The sequence below is a fragment of the Eleutherodactylus coqui genome, chromosome 8, assembly GCF_035609145.1.
Source record: "Eleutherodactylus coqui strain aEleCoq1 chromosome 8, aEleCoq1.hap1, whole genome shotgun sequence".
In the NCBI taxonomy this organism is placed as follows: Eukaryota; Metazoa; Chordata; class Amphibia; order Anura; family Eleutherodactylidae; genus Eleutherodactylus; species Eleutherodactylus coqui.
The window spans coordinates 94,870,982-94,897,381 of NC_089844.1; the positions used below are offsets into that span (position 1 = coordinate 94,870,982).

Consider the following 26,400-nt stretch of genomic DNA (forward strand, 5'->3'; position numbering starts at 1 on the left):
ACAATATGTTATACTTGGGAATTTTCAGGATTTTCTTTGACATTTTTGTACATTAAACTATTTTTGGTTTTATTGTTTTTTGTGTTTGGCTATTAAAAGTTTATGTTTTATCTATTTCATGGGTTCACCCATAATTGAGTGGCCTGTGGTTGTCAATATTATGTAGAAGACTTCCTCTACCATCCCTGCTCTTACCGTGTTCACCTTTGGTGGTCCCAATTTAAAATTTAGTACTATAGAATGAAACATTCATTTAAATTGTTGTGCATATATTTATGATTCTGCATTTTTTTCCAGAATAAAATGTATTCCGTTTTAGATTTCTTGATGGAAGCGGCTTTATAAGAATGATGAAATAAATGCTCATGTTCCAACTAAACCGTCAATAGGAGAAGTTGCTATTTATAAAGTTAAATAAAAGCTTGCTTGATCTAGAAAAGTGTGTGTTAAATAATACAGCCTTGCTAATGGCCAGCCTGAAAAAGTTATTGAAAATTAACTTCATGGAATCTCAAATATGGGCTGTTGGAAATAATGCATGAAGGATAGTATTATTAACTGAATATGATGACTCGCAGCAAAGTAGAAATAAAATCAGGCATCTGAATTTCACCAGAGGTCACAATCACTTTTATAGAATATTTAAAACCTGAATTATTTATTGGTTAAATCTAGGACAGACTGAAAATACTTGAGAGAGAAAATATTTGAATTGCTCAGCCATGGTTGGCGAAACCGTCAGAAGAACGGACTCTTTACAAAGAATATTGCAATGGATGATTGCTGAAGTTTCTTTTTGCCTTTTGCCATATTGGAAGGCATATCTTTGTCCATATCTTTACCGCTTTAATAATCTTGAAATAGCATCAACATGTTCTACAGCACTTTATCGTGGCGAAACCACCAATGGTTGGGGTAATTTATTAATCACTTAATCTGAAATATCCTAAATATATATGAGGGGCATTTTTCCAAAATGAGTCAAGGCCATTTTTAAAGATTTTGCTCCTTATGATACCGTACGAATCCCTTTTGTGTCTGTTTACAAAACTGCCACCTAAAATACATCTCAGATAGTCCCAGTACAATATTGTTCAATATAGGTTTTATTAAACTGTTAAAATATTATATTTTCATCTTTTAAGCTTTTCTCAAAAATAATTCCTTGTAACTTAACTCATTTTTGAAAAAAACACTTCTCATATAAATTGAATCGAATGCAAATGTTGAAGTTGTAAAACATTGAGATTTCACGTAAAAACAATATGATTCATGGAGAATGTCTGCAATGATTAGGCAATGGGCGATGGTATATTTGTGTCCTTAGATTTACTTCCTTTGAAAATTATTTAAGGAGTTTGTAGCTGAGGAATGAGACCCGCTTCGGCAGTTTCCTTAGCATTTAACATTAAACATTGTATTATTAGCCTTTGATGCATTCTATCTTTGCACTGCCCACATAATCCCTATGATTTATTAACGTGACTTTTTGATGATCTGAAAGTCCTATTTTGAATGGTAAATATGGTACCCAAGCCTGTGTTTTTTCCCTGTTGTATGGAACCAAGACAGGTTCTCTGTTATCACCATTCTAAGCCTTAAAAAGCAATATTTCTGGAAAGGAATAGAGATGAGTGAGCGTCCTTGCTAAGGCAAACTACTCGAACGAGTAGTGTCTTATGCGAGTACCTGCCCGCTTGTCTCAAAAGATTCGGGTGCCGGTGTGGAAGAGCGGTGAGTTGCGGGAGTGAGCAGGGGGGAGCGGGCAGGAGAGAGTGAGAGAGAGAGAGATCTCCACGCCCCCCCTCTCCCCCCCCCCCCCCCCGGCACCCAAATCTTTAGAGACGAGTGTGCAGGTACTTGCATAAGGCACTACTCGCTCGAGTAGTTTGCCTTAGCGAGTACGCTCGCTTATCTCTAGCAAGGAAGAACAAATTTCAACAGAAAAAAATGTCGTACTAGACAATAGTTTTTACATTGCTTACAGAGAATGAAAGCTAGAAAACATCAACACAATGTCTGAAACTTTATTCTAAAATTAAATTCTGGACATTAGGCTGTGCCAGGTGATTGCAAGAATAGTAGAGACCTAATAGGCATTCTGTAATCAAATAGTAGGCTGAATTTTGACAGTACAGAATAAGATTGAGATACACATATTGTGCCCACTATATTGTAATACTGGTATCCTATGAAAAACATGCATACTATTTGTTTCACACTCCACTTTTCTACTACCTCTAATTGTATTCGATTATAAACCTAAAACATACAGTCTTTGGCCGGGCTCACATGAGTGTGTCGGTACAGCAAATTCTGCATGCAGAATATACCAACCTGCCATTGGCAGCCATGTTGACACTCACAGTTTTTTTGCAAAATATATGCACAAGAAAAAATGCAGCATGTTGTAATGCGCCAAGTTAGTACATAGATATAGAAAGGCCACAGCCAGTATGCAATGTCATTGCATCCTGGCTGCATGCCGCGTGTTCATATCTGGTAGCCTGAACGCTGACAGAGGTGTAGACCGCCAAAGGACACAGATTTTTGCACAAACTAGAAACTGCAATAAAACATTTTTGAATTCCCCCAACTGTGTTCCATGTATAGGGTTTTTCCAGCACTGTATTGTTATCATGTTGTGATAACCTGCGCCAACGCCTAGAACAAAGTGGCTCCAATGGGAATAAGGTTAGGTTCACAGCACGTTGTTGCTTTCTGTTGAGACTCCTTTTTCTCATTTAAAAAAAAAAAAAGCCAAACAGCATGCATATCCTGCAGATTTTGGTGCCATGGACTCACCATTATATAAGAGAAATAGATCCATCAAAATCTCTCTCTCTGCTGTTAAAAAAGCTGATCTTTTGGGAACTTGTGAATATAAAACAGGTATTTTGGACCATGGCATAAGCCTAAATGAGAAAACCTATCGATGATCCGTAAACAGATCCATTTAAATTAAACAGTTAGACATTTGGAAAGGATATCCAAACATGATGTGAACAGGTCCTAAGGGGCCCTCCTTGGTCAGGAGTAAGACCTCCTGTCCACGGGCGTGATTCCTCCGGCGGTAAATCGCAGGCGAATCACGCTGTCTGAAGTTTTTCGTAGCGTTGCTATGGAAAGCGCCGGCCCCCTGTCCACGAGCGGAGAATCATAGCGATTCTCCGCTCGCGGCCGGCAATGCTGCCAATTTGCCGTGATTCTCCGTCGTCAGCCGATCTGTCAGGTCGGTTCACAGCGGAGATCCGTCTGCCGGCTCCTGTGGTGGAGATCCGCCGCGGGATACCGCAACACCCATGGACAGGCAGCCTAACATTGTGTAGGAACTAAATTTCCATTCACTTGCTGTAAAAAAAACAACAAAAAAAACCTTTTCTTTTTTTCTTGGAATGAGCGTATGGCTCATTAGTTGGACTTCCATCAATCAGATCAGAGTCTGTGTTGATTTAAAAGGGTTTTGTGAGACTAAGTCCGCCATGCGGGAGCCCGCAGAGGAACCCGACCCTGGCAGCAGTGGCGTCCATGCGTACTTGTCTATCTTTGTCTTCATCTGAACCGCGGAGGGTTCGCACAGTTTACCATCGGACATGCGCAGTACAGATTTTTATTTTAAACTCCTGCTTCTCCCAAGCCATAGCCTAGCGATGATGCAATATTCTCAACCTTTCTGCAATGTCAATTGCAGAAGGGGCTGCAGGTTGGACGACTTCAATTGACTTCAAGAGCATGCTGCGATTTTTATTTTTTTTTCTCCGTGAGCAGAAATCACAATTGGTTTCCGCTCGTGTGCAGGAAATCTCTCTTTTCCATAGCATGCTATGGACAGTATTTGCTGTAAAGCCCAGAGGTGGAAACCCTAAGATATTGATGACCTATTCTTAAGATACGTCATCAATAGCAGATCTGTGTGGGATTCTTTGCTCAGGACCCCAATTGATCAGCGATTTGAAGTAGCTGTGGCACTCTATAGACCCGTGATGGCGAACCTATGACACGCGTGTCAGCACTGGCACGCGTAGCCATAGTCGCTGACACACGGCCGCTCCCCCGTTAATGAATACCAGTAGGGGCTGCGGCTCCCCTGCCGGTATTCATTAACCAGCACTACTAATCAGCGCTGATCCCGGCGCACAATGTGATGTCATGTGCACCAGGATCTTCCTCCCCCCGTCCCCCGACGTCTCTTACTTGTTGGTTCCGCGGGAGCATCCGGAGAGAAGGCGTCCTGCAACACACTGACGTCACAGTGTGCACCGGAGATCATCGCTGCTGGAGGGCGCCGGGCACAGGAGGAGCGGAGCATCCAAGCATCCATGAGGTAAGTACATGGGTTCTGTGGGGGGCATGTAATGCTGGGGGCCGCTGTGTGGGGGGGGGGGCATGTAATGCTGGGGGCCGCTGTGTGGGGGGGGCATGTAATGCTGGGGGCCGCTGTGTGGGGGGGGGGCATGTAATGCTGGGGGCCGCTGTGTGGGGGGGGCATGTAATGCTGGGGGCCGCTGTGTGGGGGGGGCATGTAATGCTGGGGGCTGCTGTGTGGGGGGGGGGCATGTAATGCTGGGGGCTGCTGTGTGGGGGGGGCATGTAATGCTGGGGGCCGCTGTGTGGGGGGGACATGTAATGCTGGGGGCCGCTGTGTGGGGGGGGCATGTAATGCTGGGGGCCGCTGTGTGGGGGGGGCATGTAATGCTGGGGGCCGCTGTGTGTGGGGGGCATCTAATGCTGGGGGCCGCTGTGTGGGGGGGGCATGTAATGCTGGGGGCCGCTGTGTGGGGGGGGCAGGTAATGCTGGGGGCCGCTGTGTGGGGGGGGCAGGTAATGCTGGGGGCCGCTGTGTGTGGGGGGCAGGTAATGCTGGGGGCCGCTGTGTGTGTGGGGCAGGTAATGCTGGGGGCCGCTGTGTGTGGGGGGCAGGTAATGCTGGGGGCCGCTGTGTGTGGGGGGCAGGTAATGCTGGGGGCCGCTGTGTGTGGGGGGCAGGTAATGCTGGGGGCCGCTATGTGTGGGCCAAGTAATGCTGGGGGGCGCTGTCGCTGCTGGGGGCCGCTGTGGGGGGCGCTGTCGCTGCTGGGGGCCGCTGTGGGGGGCGCTGTCGCTGCTGGGGGCCGCTGTGGCGGGCGCTGTCGCCGCTGGGGGCTCATCATTATTGACATAAGTGAGGGGGAGGCAACGAGAGGCGAGGGCCTGTGCTATGGGTGGTTTGGGTTTATTAAATACAGTTATACATTACAATTATACATATTCGTTGTTTAAACTAGAAATATCGCGAATTTATGGATTTTTTTTCTCGAAGTGACACACCACCTGAGTTATGCTCGGTTTTTTGGCGAATTTTGACACACCGAGCTCAAAAGGTTGCCCATCACTGCACTAGACGCTTCAGTGCAAACCAAAAGCAGAGAGCTGCTTTCTCTGCTGCAACATCTAATCCTATTCACTTGAATAGGACTGAACTGTCCTCCGACCATGTGATTATTGAACATAAGGTGCCTGTGCTTATGTGAGTGTCACTGTCTCTTCAAAGAACTGATTAATGGTGGTCCTGAGCAGCGGACCCTGACCCATTTGATATTGATAACCTATCCTAAAGATGATAATGATCATTTGTTCAGTTGCATCTGACCTTCGGTTACTATGGATCAATGTTCTCCGCGCATTCCTGTCTTCTTACAGCTTCTTTCAGTTCGGCGATTGACATGTTCGTGGTGGCCTCGATCGTATCTAGCCATCTTGTTGTTTGTCGTCCTGATCTTCTCTTTCCACTGACTTTGCCAAGCATCAGTACTGTTTCCAGTATGTTTTTATTGAACAATCGAGACACATATCCCACATTACATCAGTTAATCAGTCATTCTTGATTTTCCCTGAATCTGGATCCATTTGTACATCGGGAACACGTCTATCAGCGGATTAGTGCGTAGATATTTTCTCGCTATACATTTTGTACCTTTTTTTTTTTTAAAACTAATGATTAAAAATAACCAAAAGAACAACAAAAAATAAGTAAAAACACATGAGAACAAACTTAGACCTGTTTATGACCTCAAAATTATGTTCCATCTCCCTCTTTTCACTTGTTATTCTTTAAACATTATATTTTCAGGGTCTGTTCTCAGCGCATCAGTGCACCCGAGACAGATCCCCGATTAGCCTAATGGAGAACTGGCCTAGGATCCTGGAGTCTCCCACGGCAGCGGCACGACAGTTGTGGCACCCTAAAGGGGAGGATCCCCCAATACCATCTGTTCCTGATACCAACATGTGTGGTAGAAACAATCCCTCAGTTTCTCCTTTATTCTCTGCGGAAGCATTCCTACAAAGCTCCCCCAGCTCTCAAAAAAGGACTGCACCATCTTTTCTTTAAACAGCGATGTTTCAGCCCATCTGGAACAGGAATGCTAGCTTGTCCAAAACATTCTAAATGAAGGGGCTGTCGGTTTTATCCACATCTGTAGGATAGCTTTTAGTCCTGCTGCTGCCACAATGTAAACGTTTGCGCACCCCTCTTGAGCAATGATATATATTTGGGTCTAAGTACCCAAAGATCGCCCATATAGGCACCTGTGGACAGAAATTTGTTAAGTGTGTGGTGGTGTATTCATAAATTCGTGACCAGAAAGCTTGTATCTCAGGGCACGCCCACAGGCTATGGTATAGATTGGCACATGGAGCCTTGCATTTAAAACAATTTGACTTGGAGTGTATTCCCATATGGTATCCCTTTACCGGGGTTAGATATGATCTGTGGATGATCTGGAGTCGCATGTCTAGAAACCTAGCCGAGGGCAGGTATTTATGAGCTGATTGCACAGATTTCATGATTAACTCTGATGTGAGGCCTGGGTCGTCCAAAGTCCACCTCGCCACCCCCGCATCCACGTCTTCCTGCTCTCGCATTTTCCGGATAGCGCTATATATTTTGGAGATCATGCCCCTCATGCCCCCCGATCTAGAAATCCATGCACTGCCCTTCTGTATCCAGTCAAATTCTCTGAGATGTGGAGTTGTTGGATGTAGTGTCTTGCTTGCATGTAGGAGAATAATGGAATTGGTAGCTCCAGGATATTTCTGTTTCATCTCCTCATATGACAGGATGCGTTTCTCTTTTTTTGTGTAGCAGTTTGTCTATAGAGTCGACCCCCTGTCTCCACCAGACAGAAAAAATCTCATTGCGGTGTTCTGAAAATGTGAGTTATTTGTAAAAGCTAAATATGGGGACACATTCGGGGACGCCTCGGCGGAGTCTGTCCCATGCCCTCCAGGCCGCGAAAACCAGGGGATTGGGCTTGGTAGTCTCTGACATTGTTGTATATGGGAGATGTAGAATATTCTGTAGTTGTATTGGGCCGGACAGTTCCAGTTCCAATTGTTTGTAAAATTTGATTGGGAATGTATCCAGTCGTGGATTAATTCCACCGTTGTCTTTGTGTTTGTGCAGTGTTTTGAGTGCTATGCGCAGTCGTTTTCCTCCCCACACAAAATTTCTGTAGAGATAATTGATCTTTATTTCTTTTAGTTTTAGGAAAATGGGTAGGGAATGTAGGATGTATAGTAGTTGGGGGAATTCCATCATTTTTAAAAGATTCAGAGAAGAGTTACCAAGATATTGAGCAGTCTGCAAATCATGTCCTATGAGGAACGGTTAAAGAATCTGGGAATATTTAGTTTGCAAAAAAAAGAAGGCTGAGAGGAGACTTAATAGCTGTCTACAAATATCTGAAGGGCTGTCACAGTGCAGAGGGATCAGCCCTATTCTCATCTGCACAAGGAAAGACTAGAAGCAATGGGATGAAACTGAAAGGGAGGAGGCACAAATTAGATATTAGAAAAACTTTCTGACAGTGAGGGTGATCAATGAGTGGAACAGGTTACCATGGTTGGTGGCGAGTTCTCCTTCAATGTAAGTCTTCAAACAAAGGCTTGACAAATATCTGTTTGTGATGATTTAGTGAATCCTACACTGAGCAGGAGGTTGGACCCGATGACCTTAAAGGTCCCTTCCAACTCTACCATTCTAGGATTTAATTTTTTAAGTCTTCCAATTTCATGCTACGAATGTTCCATGTGGCAATGTTGTGAATCTTTGAGAAATGCAAACAAAACCTTTCACTTGGAGCTGCATCAGCAGAACGGGGTCCGAATGTCTTTGTCCTGCCTGTGTCATTAATGCCCAAGTTATGAGTTTCGTCCTTGTTCTTCCCTGGTGGCTGGATCGGTGTTTTCCAGCCCAGGGACAGCCGCCTTCCAGCACCATATTTGGACTCATTTGGTTTTGATCCATAAAGTATTTTGGCGGTGGTAGTGGAATAGTTTGCCATTGCTTTCCCCACCCCTCCCCATTTATCCGGGCTTGGGACCAGTGTGCAGCTGTTGCCAGCAACACTGCTGGGTCATCAATATTTTAGTCCCAGAAAAATTCCTGTGTTGTAGATGGTCCTTTCTGACTAGCGTTCAATACATTTTTCTTTTTCAAAATTGTAAAGTTATCCTTATCATTTTCGAGGAAAAAAAAAAAGTGTTTATTTCCAGCACTGTCAGATAATACCTCATGCACATTATAATTTTCTAATGGACTGCATCTTTTCAGCGCAAATGCGAGTTACAACACGTATTTGTCATTTTCTGCATTTTATTGTATGCGCTTATTGATAATGTAGGGAAAAAACATAATAATGCCTGAACTAAAAGGCCGCTTGCACTGTTATTCATGAGGAAATGACAGAAAAATATACTTTAAATCTTTTTATTGTCTGGCTTGTCCTCCTGTGACAAAAATGATGACATAACATTGAATAACTAAATGTATGCCATTCGGTTTATAGCACAGTATCTTCTGCAGCATGCCTCTCTGTAGCGGTTTCTTCCCCTGTGAGGCCAGGCACCTCCTAACAATTGGCTAATTGAAGGCCCGCACTGCTCTTCACGCCACGTCCACATCCAATATATGTGATTTGTGCATCTGAAGAGGACGGTGGTTATTTTCACCTGTCGCTGATTTCATGTTTGTAGAAATTGTTTTGGTGGAACATTTCCAGTTCAGATGCACAGAGATGGATTATACTGTTCGGAGCAATCTCTTGGATATCTATTAAGATGAATATGATCTTCTTGGATACAAATCATGCTTTATTCATAGTTACTACTTGGTAATTCTCAGGCGGACATTACTATTGTATCTTCACATTGACCTCATGGGAAGATGAGATAATTTCCATAATCTAATTTACTTGAAATAAATCTTTAAATAGTTTTGAGAACTGTTATTCTTGCATTGCGTAATGCCGACTGCCATCGCTGGCCCTTTACAAGTGAAGTGGGTATTGCTTTGATGTTTATATATTTGTTTTCAGCCTAAATGCGTTTATGGTTGAAGACCCTGAAATTACACAATCACAAAATACAACAACAGAAATCACGGGCATGAATCAATTTTGGGAGGAAATATTCAGCTATTGATATTTGGCCACCTAAGCAGAAAAAATGTTTATATCTTACAGCATTAGCTCTTAAACGCTTCTCACATTGACGTGTACTTTTGAAAAAAGGTCCTTTTCCTCCATTGCAACATGTATGTATGTGATAGTAATTGTACATGATTGAAGGCATCACAGAAAGGGAAATATAAAAACAATCACTGAAAACGGCCATATACTTACGGATACAGGAGAGCAAATATGTGCAACACCTCAACATGCAGGCTGCCAATCTACCAAATGAGGGAGCCGGTTACACCTGTGGAGGACACCGATGAGACAGTCACTCACACAACCTCCTAATATAGAGGGGGTGGCTGCTTGGTATATATTTCTTCACAGAGTAGATACAAAGTGCTAGACCTCCTGATAGTTGTAGTGCAACATGCAAACTTGCAACCTATTAATGATGCCATCATAGTTCACCGTGCTGCCCTGCACCTCAAAAAGGGAACCACCCTGGTACTGCTTTTAAACACCCAGGGTGTCAAGTTCGCCTTCTCCGATGCCCTAAAAAGGCTATACTGCTCTTCACTATAAATATGTATTACCTCATCAAGGTTTTTAAGTATTGGCAATCTATGTGCCAGTTTTAAGCAGTGTTGTTACACTGCACATGCGCTGTTTCTTCAATTGAGTCTATGTAAGCGGTCGCATCGGTTGTACACACTACGTATGCGCGGGCCTTCCCCCATTAGGCTCTCCGTATCGTCCCTGTGAGATTGTTCACTTCACGCAGGCGCAATACTGTGGATGATGCTTCCTCTCGCATGAATTAGGACATCCCACGCCTGCGCATTGGACCGATGGTGACGCGAGCCGGCCATGGAGTACTGGATGCTTGGAGCGGACAAGTCTGATTGTATATCTATATGCTTTTATATATGTTTGTATGTATTTATATATTTCTGGGCGTAACCGGAAATTGGTGAGTGTGTTTTATGTGCAGTCTATGCTATTTAAACTGTGTTTTTACTTTGTGCTGTGAGCTTGACACGGGTCCAATTGGGGACCAAAACGTAGCCTGTATTCTGTGTTATGGGAGAATAAAAGAATCTTTGGAAGTTTCTACACCCACTGATGCTGCCACGTTTCTTATTAGCTGAGACAATGTTATCAGCACTCCCCGGGCAGAACACAGTGTGCGGTCCGTCTTATCAGCTGTACTGCTGAAAGACAGATTTCATGCTGAACTGAAGTCTATTGTTCGGCAGAAAACTGAAAGATGGGCGTATTTACACGCAACGATTATCGCTCAAAAGATGGCTTTTGAGCGATGATCATTGTGTCTAAATGGGCTCTAAAGCTGGCTCTGATTCTGGGCTATTACTAAGGACTCACTTTGTAGGCAAAGGGCGGCCATGACTCAGTTTATTTAATCTCTCAGGAGGGAAAGGACAGAAGGGCACTAGAGCGAGAACATGACTAAAGGCATAGACGTTACTTTCTTCTTGCTTCCAGCACTTGTTAAATTTCAACTGCAAGTAGGCACTGCATTGAAGTTTGTATCCACTGATGTCTTAGAAAGGGATCGGTGTTGCCACCCTACTTGACAGGTCTCTGTAGGAATGCTGCCCAGTACCTCCGACTCGCGTGGAAATCTGGCTCACTCTGCTGAAACCTGTCCAATCTTGCGCCAGGGCCCTCACTCCTCCTCACGTAAAGCGCCCGCTGCATGAATAGTACTTCACCAAGTTACCCTCAACTATAGCATAAGCATCAACACAGTACAGTGCAAACAACATTAGAGAAGAATGTAAGGGGGAAATATTAACTTCACAGCATCCTCCTTACAGCTTGGCAAGAGGGGCATTCATGGAAATTCTAGAAACATGTTGGCAAATATGAGACTCTTCAACATGTACTTTCGAACTGCTAATATGCAGCAACTTCCAGATGCATCCTACCATTTAGTTTAACTAGAGAAATCGATCTTTATAATGCTTTTGCGCCTTATTCAAATTGCAGAATCTGGGATTAGCATTCAGCGTCTCAAATGTAGCAGCTGGGGAAAGAGTGGCTTCATTAATTAGTGCCGCAAGAAATCATTTTCTAACAAGCCTGTTCACCATCTCACGTCTACTTGAGCAAACAGATCGGCACAACAGTTTGCATTTTGGATTGCATTTTTTGCCTGCTATGACCTTCTAAATGAGAATTATATTTCAGTGATTTTGAATAGAGTTCAGCCTTTCTATATATATTCATATACATTCAGTCAGCCATTGCATTAAAACCGCTGGGCTAATATTGCGTAGGTACCCTTGTATCATTAAAATAGCTCTGACCTATTGAGCCATAGACCCCACAAGATCTCTGTAAATGTTATGTGCTATGGGCACCAAGACCCTGGCAACAGCTCTGTAGGTGTCATGTGCTATGGGCACCAAGACCCTGGCAACAGCTCTTTTAAGCTCTAAATTGTGAGGTGGGGTTTCTGTGGATTGGATTTATTTTCCCCGCAGATGCTTAATCAGATTGAGATCTAGAGGCTAAGTCAACACCTTTTAACTCTTTGTCAAATCTTGCCCCATTTCTGAATAGTTTTTCCGTGTGACATGGCACATTCTCTTGCTTACCGTTGCCATGAATGTGAGTAATTGGTCTGCAATGTTCAGCCAGGTGGTACATGTCAAGGTAATACCATCCGCAGGAATGTAAGAACACTAATTTTCTCAGCAAAAGATTGCCAACATCACACTGCCTCTGCCAGCTTGCCTTCTATCCATTCTGCATCCTGGTGCCATGTCTTCTTCAGGCCGTTTTCATGCGGCCATGAAACTCGCACCGCATTCTTTTGAATGTAGGCATATGCCCACGCGATGTTTTCCTGCACCGCATTATGGTGCAGGAAAAAATTGTGGCCTGCTGGATCATTGCATTCTTCGGAACGCATCGCCCATCAGACCTTTAATGCATCGCATGGCTCTCGCAAGCCATGCGGTGCGAAGTTTCCCATTGAAATCAATGAGAAACACTTCTGATTCTCTATCACATTTGCATCTCACTTGAGAGGATCGGAATTTCACAGACGCAATGCGTTTTTGCATGAAAAATGCTTCCCATCCACGGGAAAATCGAATGTTCGTGAGCGCAATTATTGGGCCGAGTTTTTCGCCCCCTTGTGTTAGCCTCAGGGAAGTGACATGCTCGACTGTTCATATTGATGTAAAAGTAAACATAATTCATCAAGCCGCTTCACCTTTTTTCTTTGCTCTGCGGTCCAGTCCCTGTAATGTTTACATGGCCATTGTTTGCACTTCTGATAATGGTCAGCATGGGCACGCAAATTTAATCTGTGGCTACTTATTCCCCTAAATCTGTTTTGATACATTGGGGCAGATTTACTCTTGTAAATTAGCCAGTTTTTGGATGTAAATTGCAACAGAAAACTGTCTTTACATAGCTTTACACCATATTTATGGGGTTTTTAGACACACTTGGACACTTTTTAAGACTTGCTTGACAAAAGTGTGGCACTAGGACAAGAGGGCATGGTCTAAATACAATATTGTACACTAAAAATTGTGACACAATTTTTGTCACAAAATAAGCCAACTATAATATTAAAGTTAGCCTAGACTGTCTGAAGATTTGACGCATTTATGGTTCAACAGTCACTGATGAATCTGGCACACTTTAAGAATGTCTGACTACTCTAAAGTTCCATTTACACGCAAAGATAGTTGTTCAAAAGATTGAGCGATTGTTTTGAATAAACAGCTAATAGACACTAATGTCCATTAGCAGCTTATCACCTTCATTTGCTTGTAAATGAGCCTCCAGGACCTGTATGCGGAGAACAGCAGGTGGTCTGCTCTCTGCATTCAGCTCCTTTGTTCTGCCCTGGTGCCTCAAGCTGAATACAATGTAATTAGCACTCCTGTGGAGAATACAGAACCTTGGACAGTAAACACAGCATGCGGTCTCCCCTTAAAATCATCGTTCAGCCGAAGAGTGAAAGATGGGAGCATTTACACACGAGTATTGCTCAAATGATGGCTTTTGAGCAAAATTTTGAGTAATCATCATTGGGTGTAAATGGGCCTTAAGATTGCACTGTCTAATTATTAGAGACTATTAGTAAATCTGCCCAATTGTGTGTTCTGACACCTGTTTTTCATAGCCAACATTGACCTTTTATAGTAATTGGTGGTACAGTAGATGTGATTGTTCCAGACAGATCTATCCCTTTTTTCCTCATGCTCATCAGTGAACCTGTGGCAGGTTCACTTGTTGTGCTTCTGTGGATCACTTTTGCTCGGTACTAACCATTTCACACTGGGAACACCTCATTAGATTTTCTATTTTAACGATCCTATGACTGTCGTTTAGCCATCATAACTTGGTCTTTTTTAGAAATTTTCAAATCCTTTTACTTGTCCATTTTTCATGCTTCCAACACACCAACTTCAGGAACTGACTGTTCACTTTCTGCTTAAAGGGACTAGATCACCAATTGTTTTTGTATGTATTAAAACCAGATAGTAAATCATTTTCTATTTTTCTAATCTGTTTTTATTTTCTGATTTTATAGATTTTTTTTTTTATCATGTTGTCTTTACTGGACTATGGGGGCAGCGATCTTTCCTGAGCTACATTTAACAGCATGTAACAATATGCTTTACAGCAGCCTCAATGGACTGAAGGTGACCCTTGACTTCTATGGGAGACTGTTCTAGGTATGCTCTGTGACTTGAACAGAGGTCATTTTGCAGTGAGGGGAAGAAGTCACAGATTATACCCATTGTGAAAGGTGGATCCTGTGTGATCTACATAGAGGTGCTAAGGTCCATTTACACGCAAAGATAATATGTCAAACAATTGAAAGATTGAAAGTTTTAGCGATCATTTTGCATAAAGTACTAATGGGCACTAATGTCCATTAGTACTTTATCTGCTCCATTTGTGTTCAAATGTGTCTCCAGGAGCTGCTTGTAGAACTCAGCAGGTGGTCTGAGCTCTGCAATTGGCTCCATTGTTTTGGTATGGGCTGCTAAGAGAATACAATGTAATATCTATGTCCCGTGGACATAACAGCCCGCGGTCTGTTTTTTTGGCATGGGCTGCAGAGAGAATACGAGGTTATCTCCTACTCCAGTAAAGAACACAGCATGCGGTCTTGCTGTGTTCTTTACGGGAACAGAAACACAACATGCGGTTTCGTTCAGACGAAAAGTGCGCAATGTTAGCTTTTACACGCAACGATTATCGCTCATATGCCATCGTTTTAACGAATTTTGAGCGATAATAGTTGCATGTAAATGGGCCTTTACCTTTTAGTGTAATCCTACCTATGATGATAGTGAGATGACCTCTACAGATATCAGGAAGTAACAGACTAGTATTAGACTCTGCAATCAGTGCGAAAAATGAAGTTTAGTTTTTAAAAAAATACAGATTGTGACCGAAAGTTAATACATTACAAAATCTCCAAAACTTCTTAAAAGAATAACATAAAATGTGATTTAAATAATAGGTAATTTTGATGACCTATTCCATTTAATATATCCCACCAATTGTTGTTCACTTATCTTCTCTGTGGTTTTAATGATATGGCTGATTCTATTTAATATTATTTCAAACCCCTGTGAATTGCAAAGCATTCTCTTTGGAGGCCAAGTGTGGCATTTATTTAGGTGGATCTTCCATATGTAAGAGCAGCGTAGTATGGAGCCAGGCCCGTTCTTCTCTTTTTTTTTAATTAAAATGGCGCAACAATATATTGTGCCATTTGGTTAATAGGAGCGATAGTCACGTAATTAGGTGTCTGGTGTGTTCCACCTATCCCAGCATCCCCCACCCTTCCTATATAACTGGTCAGGAAGAGCTCATAAGGATTCCTTCCTGCTTGCACCAGGTAAGTTTCTTTGATTGTTGTACATCTTACATCCATCCAGAGGCGCTGTCCTACTGTTGAATGACCTACCCTCCTTATAGTGAATGGTTGGCTTCTGTGTCTGCAGATACCCAGAAAGAGGTCCTAAGTCACTGCCTAGATGGGCAGGGAGAGCTGAATACATAAATATTCAATCACTCCTCTCCTGTTGGCCAAATGGCACACATTTTTGTGCTGTTTTGGCTACTAAGAGAATAGACCCATACCCATACTGTGCTGCCTGCCCATACTTTGCAGCCACACAGTCTAATGATGACAGATTTGCTTTCATCTCTTGAATCATCTGGTTGAACTCGAGGTAGGAGGCATTGTTGGATTTTTGTCCGACTGTGCATGAATGTTATAGACCTGGAAGTTTAAAGGGTCACTAGCTTATTAAATCATTGTGCTTGTATGATAATTAGTAAAACTACTATGTACTTGATTTACCTAAAGTGGTGATTTTGTGCTGAAACATCACACAAAACTGTTTTCTCCCTTTCTCCTAATCTGATGTCCACCGTCTGCTAGTTCTTGATAGACAGGAGGCTGCTATGACAGCACAGTAGGTGATATAGTTCATCATGATCATTGAACTATATACAGGGAGAATAGGGAGGGAAAGAGACTGAGAGCTGCAAGTAGAGCTAATGGTGAGATCTTCTGCTGTTTATAGACATGCACACTGCTAAATCTTTCTGTGCACTCCTGCATAATTAGGTTATGTGTGCGTGAAATAGGCAATTAGAAAGTAAGATCTATAGAACACGGCACCGATGGCACAGCAGCTCCCCCCATCAGTTATGAGAGGATGGAAAATCAGATAAAAACCTGCACAAGGGACAATGGAGTAAAATAAAGAATGCAAGCCATATAATGGCCAGAAAGAGGGTTATTCTTCATGTATGCAAAGCTGCTTATTCTGAAAAGTTTTCTGAAAAATCAGGTAAGCTTTATAGTATAAAAAGCCTCATTTATCAAAAGGGTCTAACAAGACTGTCCTTGTTGCCCATAGCAACCAGTCAGGCTTAGTTTTCATTTCTGAAACTGTTCTGGTAAAATGCAAACTGTGCTCTGATTGGTTGCCATGGGCAACATATTATTTTTTTTAATTTTAGACAGTTTTGTTAAATAAGGCCTAAATATTCACATTTGAGTTAGTGTGACCGATATGTTGCTTTTAGGCATTTTGGAATAATTGCAATATCACTGGAGAAATTATCCATAGTACTTTTCTGACTATATAGCAGCACAGTTTACAGCACATTTACCTACTATAGTAGTATTGAAATGGCTACTTAAAGCAGTGAGAACTGCAGCGTCGTTTGTCACTTATGCTTCGGTTATTGTGGAATGGAAACATTCCCAGCAGCCCTGCATGTGATTAATAACTCTCTGAAGATTCATGTCCAATGAAAGGGCTGCACTAAAGAATTGCTACTTATTTAATTTCACAAACAACTTTTTGGGGAACTTTATTGAATCTTTTGTGAACTTTTCACTAAACTAAACAATTTTAAAATTTCCTCTGTGCACCACCTGGGGGCAGCAAAGATCTAATGGAAAAAGGCCTAGGAAAAATAAATAACTGACTAGATGTAAGCTTTATACCTAGTGTGTTAAGTTGTGTTAGGAACAAAGTTCTCTTTGACTTCTCACAATTATATCTTAAACCTGATGAATAGATTAAATGTTAAGTGAAAATAAAAACGTGTTTGAGTTGAATGTGGCACACGTTTTAAATATAGCGGCAAAATATAGTGCTAAGGAAAATCCTTTGTTTACAAATAGGAAAACATTCCTTAACCCATTAGTAACCAAGCTTTTTTTCGTTTTTTTCCATTTTCGTTTTTTCTTTTAAAAAATCGTAACTCCTTTATCCATCGCCGTCGCTGTATGAGGGCTTGCTTTTGTGGGACGAGTTGTGTTTTTCAACAGTACTATTTAATGTACCATATAATGTACTGAAAAACTTAAAAAAGAAAAAATTTAAGTGGAGTAAAATAAAACTTCCGCCAACTTTCACTGCATCTTGTTTTTTTTTCAAGGACCTTTTTTAAAGAAAATTTTCTGCCGCCATCTTCTCCGTGCAATAACTGTATTTTTCCCTCAACATAGTTGTGCGAGAGCTCGTTTTTTGCGGAACGTCCTGTAGTTTCCGTTAGTACTTTTTTGAAATGCGTATGACTTTTTGATCGCTTTATATTGCATTTGTTTCTTGGAGACAGGGTGACCAAAAAAAGCACATTTCTGGCGTTTTTTCTTTTTTTTTTTTTCTGACCTTGTTCATCGTATGGGGTAAATAATGCATTACTTTGATAGATCGGATTTTTACAGACACAGCGATACCAAATATGTTTTTGTTATTACAAATATGGCAAAAGGTTTTATTTTTTATCTTCTATTACTTTTTTTTATTTATTAGTAAAACTTAATTGTTTTTACTTTTTTTTTTTTATTTATTAGTGAAACTTAATTGTTTTTATTTTTACTTTTAAGTCCCCATAGGGGACAACCGTTTGTGATGCTCTGATCGCTCCAACAATATGATGTAATGCCATAGCATTACATCATACTACCATCGGGTAGGCAGTCTGCCAAGACAGCCCTGAGGCCTTTCAGAAGGCCTCCAGGTGCCATGACATCTGCGCGGCTCCCTGCGATCTCATCGCAGGGGGCTGTACGGGACCCCCGAACATCGTTCGGAGGATATAAAACAAGCCCTCATATGGCTAGGTCGATGGAAAAATTCAAACGTTATGGCTCCAGCAATGCAATGATGAAAACAAAAATGAAGGTGCAACGGGCTTCGTCACTGAGGGGTTAAATTGGTCTATGTATTTGTTTTGTAATGTTACTTTTCTCCTCTTTGCAGGGATGTGTATCTTAAGAATCTATGTAAAATAGTGTGAATAAACCTATTCATACATTCTGCTTTTCTGCACAAATAAAAAACAATAGCATGAAGTTGCAGTGGTGAGTGATGCAGCGTGTGTGGAATCATAGCACACAGCATTTAGCCTTTGCCCTAGTGTGACTTGAGACATTTTTTCCCAATTACAAGCATGAAATCTCTCGAACCAGGAATAATTGACAGCATTTGTACATTAAAAGTTTAAAGGGGAAGGAGGTGCGTTCAGAGCAGAGAAAGCCCCAGAAGGATAAAGAAGGTACTTGGTAGTCCCTCACTTGGCTTCAGGCTGAAGTTGAGTTCTTTAAGCTGTACAGCAGAGAATTGGATGTGTGTTAGAGCAGATCGAAGGCCATGGTGAAAGCAGAGAAAGAGTGAAGGGGCAGGGACAAGGACAATCTGCTGTGAAGACTGATAGGTTGTAGTTGGTGCACATGGGCAAGATTCATTCTTTTGCAGATGAATGTTGTAATTTACAAAATTTATTAAATCTCTACATTCTTAATCAGATGACATCTGCTAAAAACAGGAATTCAGTGTAAAACTGCATTTCTCTAATCCAATGTCAAATTAATCCGCTAAGTGATGTCAGCTTAGTGCTTTTGATGCAGTGATAGAATGAGAATATTTATGATTGTCTTTTAGCCTACTAGTACTCTTGCCTTCTCTATATTTTGGGAACATACAGCGGAACTTGCGTTAGACTCCCACCAATCATTACTAATAATCTTTAGCACCCGCATATAAAGCAGGAATTACAAGTAAGAGGGAACATAGACAAAATAAAACATAACATACAGTATTAAACAATAGACCGTTTGAACAGTAAGAGTGAGGGTGTTGCTAGCTGATATACCTGGCTTCACCTGAGTTAACTTGCTACAGGTATTTTATTTACCTTTTGTTCGAATAGAACATTTTATAAAGTCGTGGTTACTTTAGAGGAACCGAGGAAAAAAATATGTATACACAGAGGAGCATTAGATTCTCCTCAGACTGCATGTACTGATGTCCCTCTGCGGAATGTGCCACCCCTCCCACTCTCCTCACTTTTTACCCTTAAAGGTAATGCCCCCTTTTATTCAAATGTATCCCCAGATTGGAGGTTGCAGCCCTTTCTTAGCCTTGAAGTCATGTTCCTTCCCTGCTTATCATGACGTATGATTTTTACCTCCGTCGTTCTAAAAAGAAAAGTGCTTTTTCAAAATAGACAGCATGCAGAGTTTGACTGTTTTTTGGACGCAGAAATGCTGCCGAATTTGCCACAGAAATTTCCACTGAACACATTATGCAGCATTTCCGCTACGCATAAACATACCCCAGCGGTAACAGTGACCCACAGCGGCCCCACCAGTAATGGTGACATCCCACAATAGCCCCAGTGGTAATAGCGACATCCCACAGCGACTCCAGTAGTAATTCTGACATCCCACAGCGACCCCAGTAGTAATTCTGACATCACACTGCGGCCCCAGTGGTAATGGGGACATCCCACTGCGGCCCCAGTGGTAATGGGGACATCCCACTGCGGCCCCAGTGGTAATGGGGACATCCCACTGCGGCCCCAGTGGTAATGGGGACATCCCACTGCGGCCCCAGTGGTAATGGGGACATCCCACTGCGGCCCCAGTGGTAATGGGGACATCCCACTTTGGGCCCCAGTGGTAATGGGGACATCCCACTTTGGGCCCCAGTGGTAATGGGGACATCCCACTGCGGCCCCCAGGGGTCATGGTGACCTCCCGCTGCGCGCCCCCCCCCCCCCCCCCGCAGCGGCCCCCAGGGGTCGTGGTGACCTCCCGCTGCGCCTCCCCCCGCAGCGGCCCCCAGGGGTCGTGGTGACCTCCCGCTGCGCCCCCCCCCCCGCAGCGGCCCCCAGGGGTCGTGGTGACCTCCCGCTGCACACCCCCCCCCCCGCAGCGCCCCCCAGGGGTCGTGGTGACCTCCCACTGCGCCCCCCCCGCAGCGCCCCCCCAGGGGTCGTGGTGACCTCCCACTGCGCCCCCCCCCCCGCAGCGGCCCCCAGGGGTCGTGGTGACCTCCCACCCCCCCGCAGCGGCCCCCAGGGGTTGTGGTGACCACCCCCGCAGCGGCCCCCAGGGGTTGTGGTGACCACCCCCGCAGCGGCCCCCAGGGGTTGTGGTGACCACCCCCGCAGCGGCCCCCAGGGGTTGTGGTGACCACCCCCGCAGCGGCCTCTAGGGGTCGTGGTGACCTCCCGCTGCGCCCCCCCCCCCCCCCCCCCGCAGCGGCCCCCAGGGGTCGTGGTGACCTCCCGCTGCGCCTCCCCCCGCAGCGGCCCCCAGGGGTCGTGGTGACCTCCCGCTGCGCCCCCCCCCCGCAGCGGCCCCCAGGGGTCGTGGTGACCTCCCGCTGCACACCCCCCCCCCCGCAGCGCCCCCCAGGGGTCGTGGTGACCTCCCACTGCGCCCCCCCCGCAGCGCCCCCCCAGGGGTCGTGGTGACCTCCCACTGCGCCCCCCCCCCCGCAGCGGCCCCCAGGGGTCGTGGTGACCTCCCACCCCCCCGCAGCGGCCCCCAGGGGTTGTGGTGACCACCCCCGCAGCGGCCCCCAGGGGTTGTGGTGACCACCCCCGCAGCGGCCCCCAGGGGTTGTGGTGACCACCCCCGCAGCGGCCCCCAGGGGTTGTGGTGACCACCCCCGCAGCGGCCTCTAGGGGTCGTGGTGACCACCCCCGCAGCGGCCCGCAGTAGTGATAGTGACATCCCACAGCGGCCCGCAGTAGTGATAGTGACATCCCACAGCGGCCCGCAGTAGTAATAGTGCCCCCCTGACACTCACATACTTACCCCCTCCTACTCATGGAAGTGCCTCTGCTCGGCGCTGCTAGCAGCACTGTTCCAAGGTGCACACGGTGACATCAGTGTGTGCTGCTGGACACCACCTCCCCTCTGCTCTTGCGAAACCTAAGCGGAGATGTTCGGAGATGGGGAGGTGGATCCTGGCTGCACACTGACGTTTCAGTGTGAATCAGAATCAGCGCCACTAGCAGTACCTCTGAGTGAAGACCGGCAGGGTAGCCGCAGCACCCTAGCTGATATTCACTACCGTGGTGAGTGGTGCATAGCAGCAGGTAGGGCTCTGCGTGCTGCCTCTGGCACGCATCCCATAGGTTCGCCACCACTGCTATATACACACGGAGGTGAGGTAGAGTCTCCTCAGTATATACACACGGAGGTGAGGTAGAGTCTCCTCCGTATACACAAACGGAGGCGAGGTAGAGTCTCCTCAGTATACACACACAGAGGTGAGGTAGATTCTCCTCAGTATATACACACAAAGGTGTGTGCGAGCAAAAAAAAACGCTCATCTGACAGCGACCTAAGGGTGACATGAGGTCTTTTAACTTCTGATATGTGTTCTATTGTGAATAAAATATGGTTGCGTGAGATTTCCTGATCATGTCATTCTTTTTTTGTCTTTACATGTATTAACATTTTACACATTGGCCCAACTTTTTTGAAATTGGGGTTGTATATAAATAAGTTACTATACCTAAAGATGTATGAGCCAATCACCAGCCACTGTGTGTACACTGGATAGGTACTGGTGTATCTTGTCTCCACCTGAAGAATGGGTGGAAACATGGGTTGTGCAGGATGAGTTATAGGAGAGGCTCAGGTGACGCCCACAGCAGCAGATTGGCTGATTCTGCTCTGCCATCTCTGCTGTTAGTGCCTCTCTCACTGTGCCAGCTCGGACCTTTAGTCTTTGATTTTGGCCCCAATGGCAGAGTCTCCGCAGCGGCCTGCAATGTGCGCTATTGAGGACACTGTAATTTTCACCTCCCATCTGCGCTTGTGGACCCGCAGCCAGTTTCACCTGGGTGGGCTGCAAGGTCCACTCCAGATGCCCTTGTAACTTTCCTGGGCAGTCTTCCATCATGTCCCATCTCGGGTCCTGTCAGTGATCCCGGTGTACTTGGATAATTTCCCCTCCTGTCACTCACCCCACCGCTCACTCGCTTCCCCTCCTGCGCTGTGAGTGTCCCCGCTGGCCTCTTCTGCAATATGTCCTCCTGCTCAGAAGCCTTCCCCGCTTGTACCATGACGGCAGCCACCACTGTCAACTGCAGGGACCTCTGGTCGGGCACTGTCACTCTCGGTCCCGGCCTCAATTCTCCGCTGGAATATGGTGTCAGATGTACTCTTCTGCCGGCGTGCAGCCAGCCAATCGGCAGCTGTGGGCGGTACCTATAACTCCACCTGCACATACCTTTGTCTCCACCTATAGTTTCGGTTTCTATGCTGCCTGTACCACAGGCAGCTTGAACCAGGGGCGGGTATGTCATTAACAGCGGGGATGAAGGAAACTCCTGTGACAGCTGGAGCAGAAGTCCACGGTATTCTCCATATCTTTTCAATGGGACTAGCGCTGCTGCCGTTGGCCCAATTAAAAAGACTGGCAATATCCCGGTCTTATTCCGGCGTCTTTCTTGTGCTGCGAGGCGAGTGTTTTCATGTGCTCTCGCAGCGCAAGAAAGAAAATATCGCCAGTGTGTGTCAGCCCTAAGTCCTACGTGAGGTATCAACTGGTAAGCTGAAATGATTAGGAAAGTTATGGAAAGCCAATTACAGATGGTGCTTAGCTATTCATACATGAATAGCACTATCTTAACTATTCATGAATGAATAGCTAAGCACCATCTGTAATTGACTGAGTGCTCAGTCAATAGCTAAGCACTAGCTGTTATTGGCTGAGCGCTCAGCCAATCAGCATAGCCCTTTCAGGAGGCGGGGATTTTTAAATCCCCGCCTGCTGAAAGTGCTGGACAGCAGTGTCGGGGAGCCAGCCGGATGACGCGTCAGAGCGGCGGAGACTGAGTAATTATTTTTATTAACTTTTTTTTACCACTTATTGATGCTTTTCAGGGAAGGGCTTATATTTCAAGCCTTTTCCCGAAAATCATACTGCAGGGTTTGCCACAAACCACTGCTTTCAATGGGATCGGCAGCAGCAACAATCCCATTGAAAGCAATGGAATAGCATGCTGCACTTCTGCCACAGCTATGGCAGAAGTCCGCGGTATTCTCCATATCTTTTCAATGGGGCTAGCGCTGCTGTCGCTGGCCCCATTGAAGAGGATGGCGACATCCCGGTCTTATTCCGGCGTCTTTCTTGCGCTGCGAGGCGAGTGTTTTCACGTGCTCTTGCAGCGCAAGAAAGAAAATATCGCCAGTGGGTGTCAGCCCTAAGTTTTACGTGAGGTATCAACTGGTCAGCTGAAATGATTAGGAAAGTTAGGGAAAGGGCGTAGCTCAGCCAACCTTGGTTGTTTGTCATCCAGAGCACCACATTCATAATGGCTGGGGGCAGTGAGGGCCCTGGTATTAGTGTATCTTGACGCCACCGCAAGCTAGGGGTTTGACAGGAGGAACGCTCGTGACAAAGGTGCTAGCAGCACAGTGTGCATTGCTTCTTGACGGCAGTGGTGGTTTTGGGTGAGGGTTACTTTTCCATGTCGGCTTACTGTAGCATCTGCAAAATAAAGGGAGGATGAGGACTGCTTGGCCAACTCTGGCTGTGTCTTCCCTTTCGGCAGGCAGCTAGCTCTTGCCAAGATCCTGGTCCTTGTGTGCTCCCTTAAGGCGGCTTCCCCCGCACAGACCTACAGGCCATGTGCCGGCACCGGCGCTGACCATCCTGCTGAGGTCCCATGGCGCACTCCGATCCCCACTGTGCTGCAGCACTGCGCCTGGCTGTCACAGTGGCTTTCCATGCCCGCGGGGCCGTCCCTGCTGCGCCTGTCATGACTCCGTAACATACTGCGCTCTGCTACTCGGCTGCAGGATAAGTCGACCACAGGGAGAATCTGCCTGTGCCGCCGCCCACAATCCTGCTTTGCTGCCGCGGTGCACTTCTATCTGTCCGGGTCTCACAGTGCCTCCTACCGTCGCCGCGTAGCCCTCCCTCGGGAGACGGGGGGAAGGGGGGGGTGGCGCCAATAATGCCCTGCAGAATAGGGCGCCTCACTGATTAGTAGCGCCAGCAGCGTCCACCACTCTATGGCTTTTGCACAACTTTTATCGCCTTCCAGGACCTACTGATTTGACAGCTGTCCAGCCAATCGGGTACAGGGGGCGTTAACCCCCTGTCAATCTTGACTCCACCAGGACTTCCTGGTGGCGTCAAGATACACTAAGGCCGAGGGCCCTAACTCCAGATAGGTGCAGTGGGACCTGCACCTATCAGACTTTTATGGCATCTTCTGTGGATATGCTGTAAAAGTCTGAAATGAGAATACATCTTTAGTACTCAGTAAATGGGACAACTTTGAAGTAGGGGAGTTTTGTACTTTGGATATCTCATTTTCTTGCCTGGAGTGGGTATTATGTGAATTGTCTTTCCTCTCTTTGATCTCTTGTGAGCTCTACTCAATTTGGCCTTTTCTATTGCAAATATGCCTTGCCATCCCAGTGCCTCTGGGTGCAACCTTTCACATAGGGTGTTGAGTCCTTGGGGTTTATAAATTCTGGGATTCCTGTCAGTATTAAAATATGATCTAATCTATATAACAAATCTTGCATTCAGTATAGCATTTGTAAGTTTTCTAATGTGTATGTGCTCATCCTATCATTGGTTCATGTTGTGTTAGTTCTCTTTGGAGCTTCTTAAAGGTTCTGATACAGTGTCACTGAAAATTCTTGAATCAAGGGCCAGTTGCTTGTCCACTTCTGTTGCCAGTTTTTTGTAATCCAGAGCTCCCTCATCATCCCCCTTTTGTGCTTGGGAACTTAGTGGGCTTGCAGACCTGCTGCTGACCAGCATATCAGAACAGCGGAATGCATCTTGGATGGCTCCTTGCTGCTGACACTTGGCTTTCTGTGCCAAGCCACACATCATCATGTGCACCACACATCATCTGAGTCCAGCTAATTTCTGGGCAGCAGTGATTTACAGTTGACTGGAATGGAGTAGGTTTCTGGCAGTTCAGGGCAGCATCTCTCTTTATTTTCTTTATCATAGAGTACCTTAAATGGTTTCTGGGAGTTCAGGGCAGCATCTCTGTTTATTTTCTTTATCATAGAGTACCTTAAATCTTTCACAATTTATCTTATATATTGTGCACCACAAATACTCAACCAAAGACACCCAGAGACTTCAGTAGGAAAAAAATTATTGGAGGAACACCCCAGGAATAATTGCTAGACTGTTATACTTGGGATAGGTGGTCATCAGTATCAGATCAATGGGGGTGGGGTGGGGGTCTGTTTCTCATGATCCCCATCGATCAGCCATCAGAAAAGGCAGTGCTACAGGTCAAATCTCTTTCAGGCCTTTAGCATCACGTTTGTCAGTCACATGGCCTGAGAGCATTTCTGTCTAAACTGAGCGCCATTGTAACTTCAATCAACTTTATAGGTTGGGATCCTGGGCAGTAGACCCCCAGCGATTCACTATTGAAGATCTGTCTTGATGATGGGCCATCAATATATTCCTGTCAGACAACCTCTATAGCTTTCGATTATCTGTACAGTAAATTATATTTGAAGAAGCACTCTGGATTCTCTTTATATTTGAGAAATCCATCAAAGTATCACTAACTTTGCTGTGAAGAATCCAGTTCTGTAGCTCGTTCTCTTCAGACCATATATTCTGCACTTTTCTTCCGGTCTCAGATCACATGACTATCACTGACTCTAATAATTTAATTTTACATCAGTTGGGTTTTTAATTCTGTTAAATAGTTTTAAAAGACTCTACTTGTATTGGACCTTAATCTGGAAAGCAACACGTATTGTTTTTATGCTGATCGCATATAACTGGCACCCCACCGGTAACATTTATTTTTAAAATCTGCAAGTGAATGAGCTGAAATGTTCTGAGCCCTCTGTCTCAGGAATCAAACTGAAGGATTATATTCATCAGATTCCATTACATGTGCTGCACCAAATTGTCTATTCTGCGTGGACTTCTTTAAATCAAGAAGGTGTTCTGTAGAATATCTAATATATTTGTATTAGGTAAAACTATTTAGAAGAGAACTCTTTTTTATATTTTAATTCTAAACAGTTATAAACACACATAAATTATATGACTAAGCTGCTTCTTATTCTGTTGCTACTTCAGTTAAAGGGGCACTAACGTTTCAGCCAACTTTTACTCTTGTA

At 44.9% G+C, this 26,400-nt stretch overlaps 1 protein-coding gene and 1 long non-coding RNA gene across 10 annotated transcripts in view; one reads left to right on the forward strand and one right to left on the reverse strand.

Annotated features, from left to right (window-relative positions):
- Positions 1-26,400, forward strand: part of PARD3B (par-3 family cell polarity regulator beta) — a 1,131,600-nt gene that overhangs the window by 118,854 nt on the left and 986,346 nt on the right. The window lies entirely within an intron of this gene.
- The window catches only part of LOC136576617 (uncharacterized), a 154,687-nt gene that overhangs the window by 48,000 nt on the left and 80,287 nt on the right, over positions 1-26,400 (reverse strand). For 2 of the 5 annotated variants that reach the window (XR_010786392.1, XR_010786393.1), the window contains 2 exons: positions 9,663-9,738; positions 8,751-9,382 (listed from right to left, as the gene is read on the reverse strand). The exons of the other annotated variants lie outside the window; for them this stretch is intronic. This is a non-coding gene — a long non-coding RNA (uncharacterized lncRNA). Of the gene's footprint in view, positions 1-8,750; positions 9,383-9,662; positions 9,739-26,400 lie in introns of those variants that run through there. 5 annotated transcript variants of the gene reach the window in all.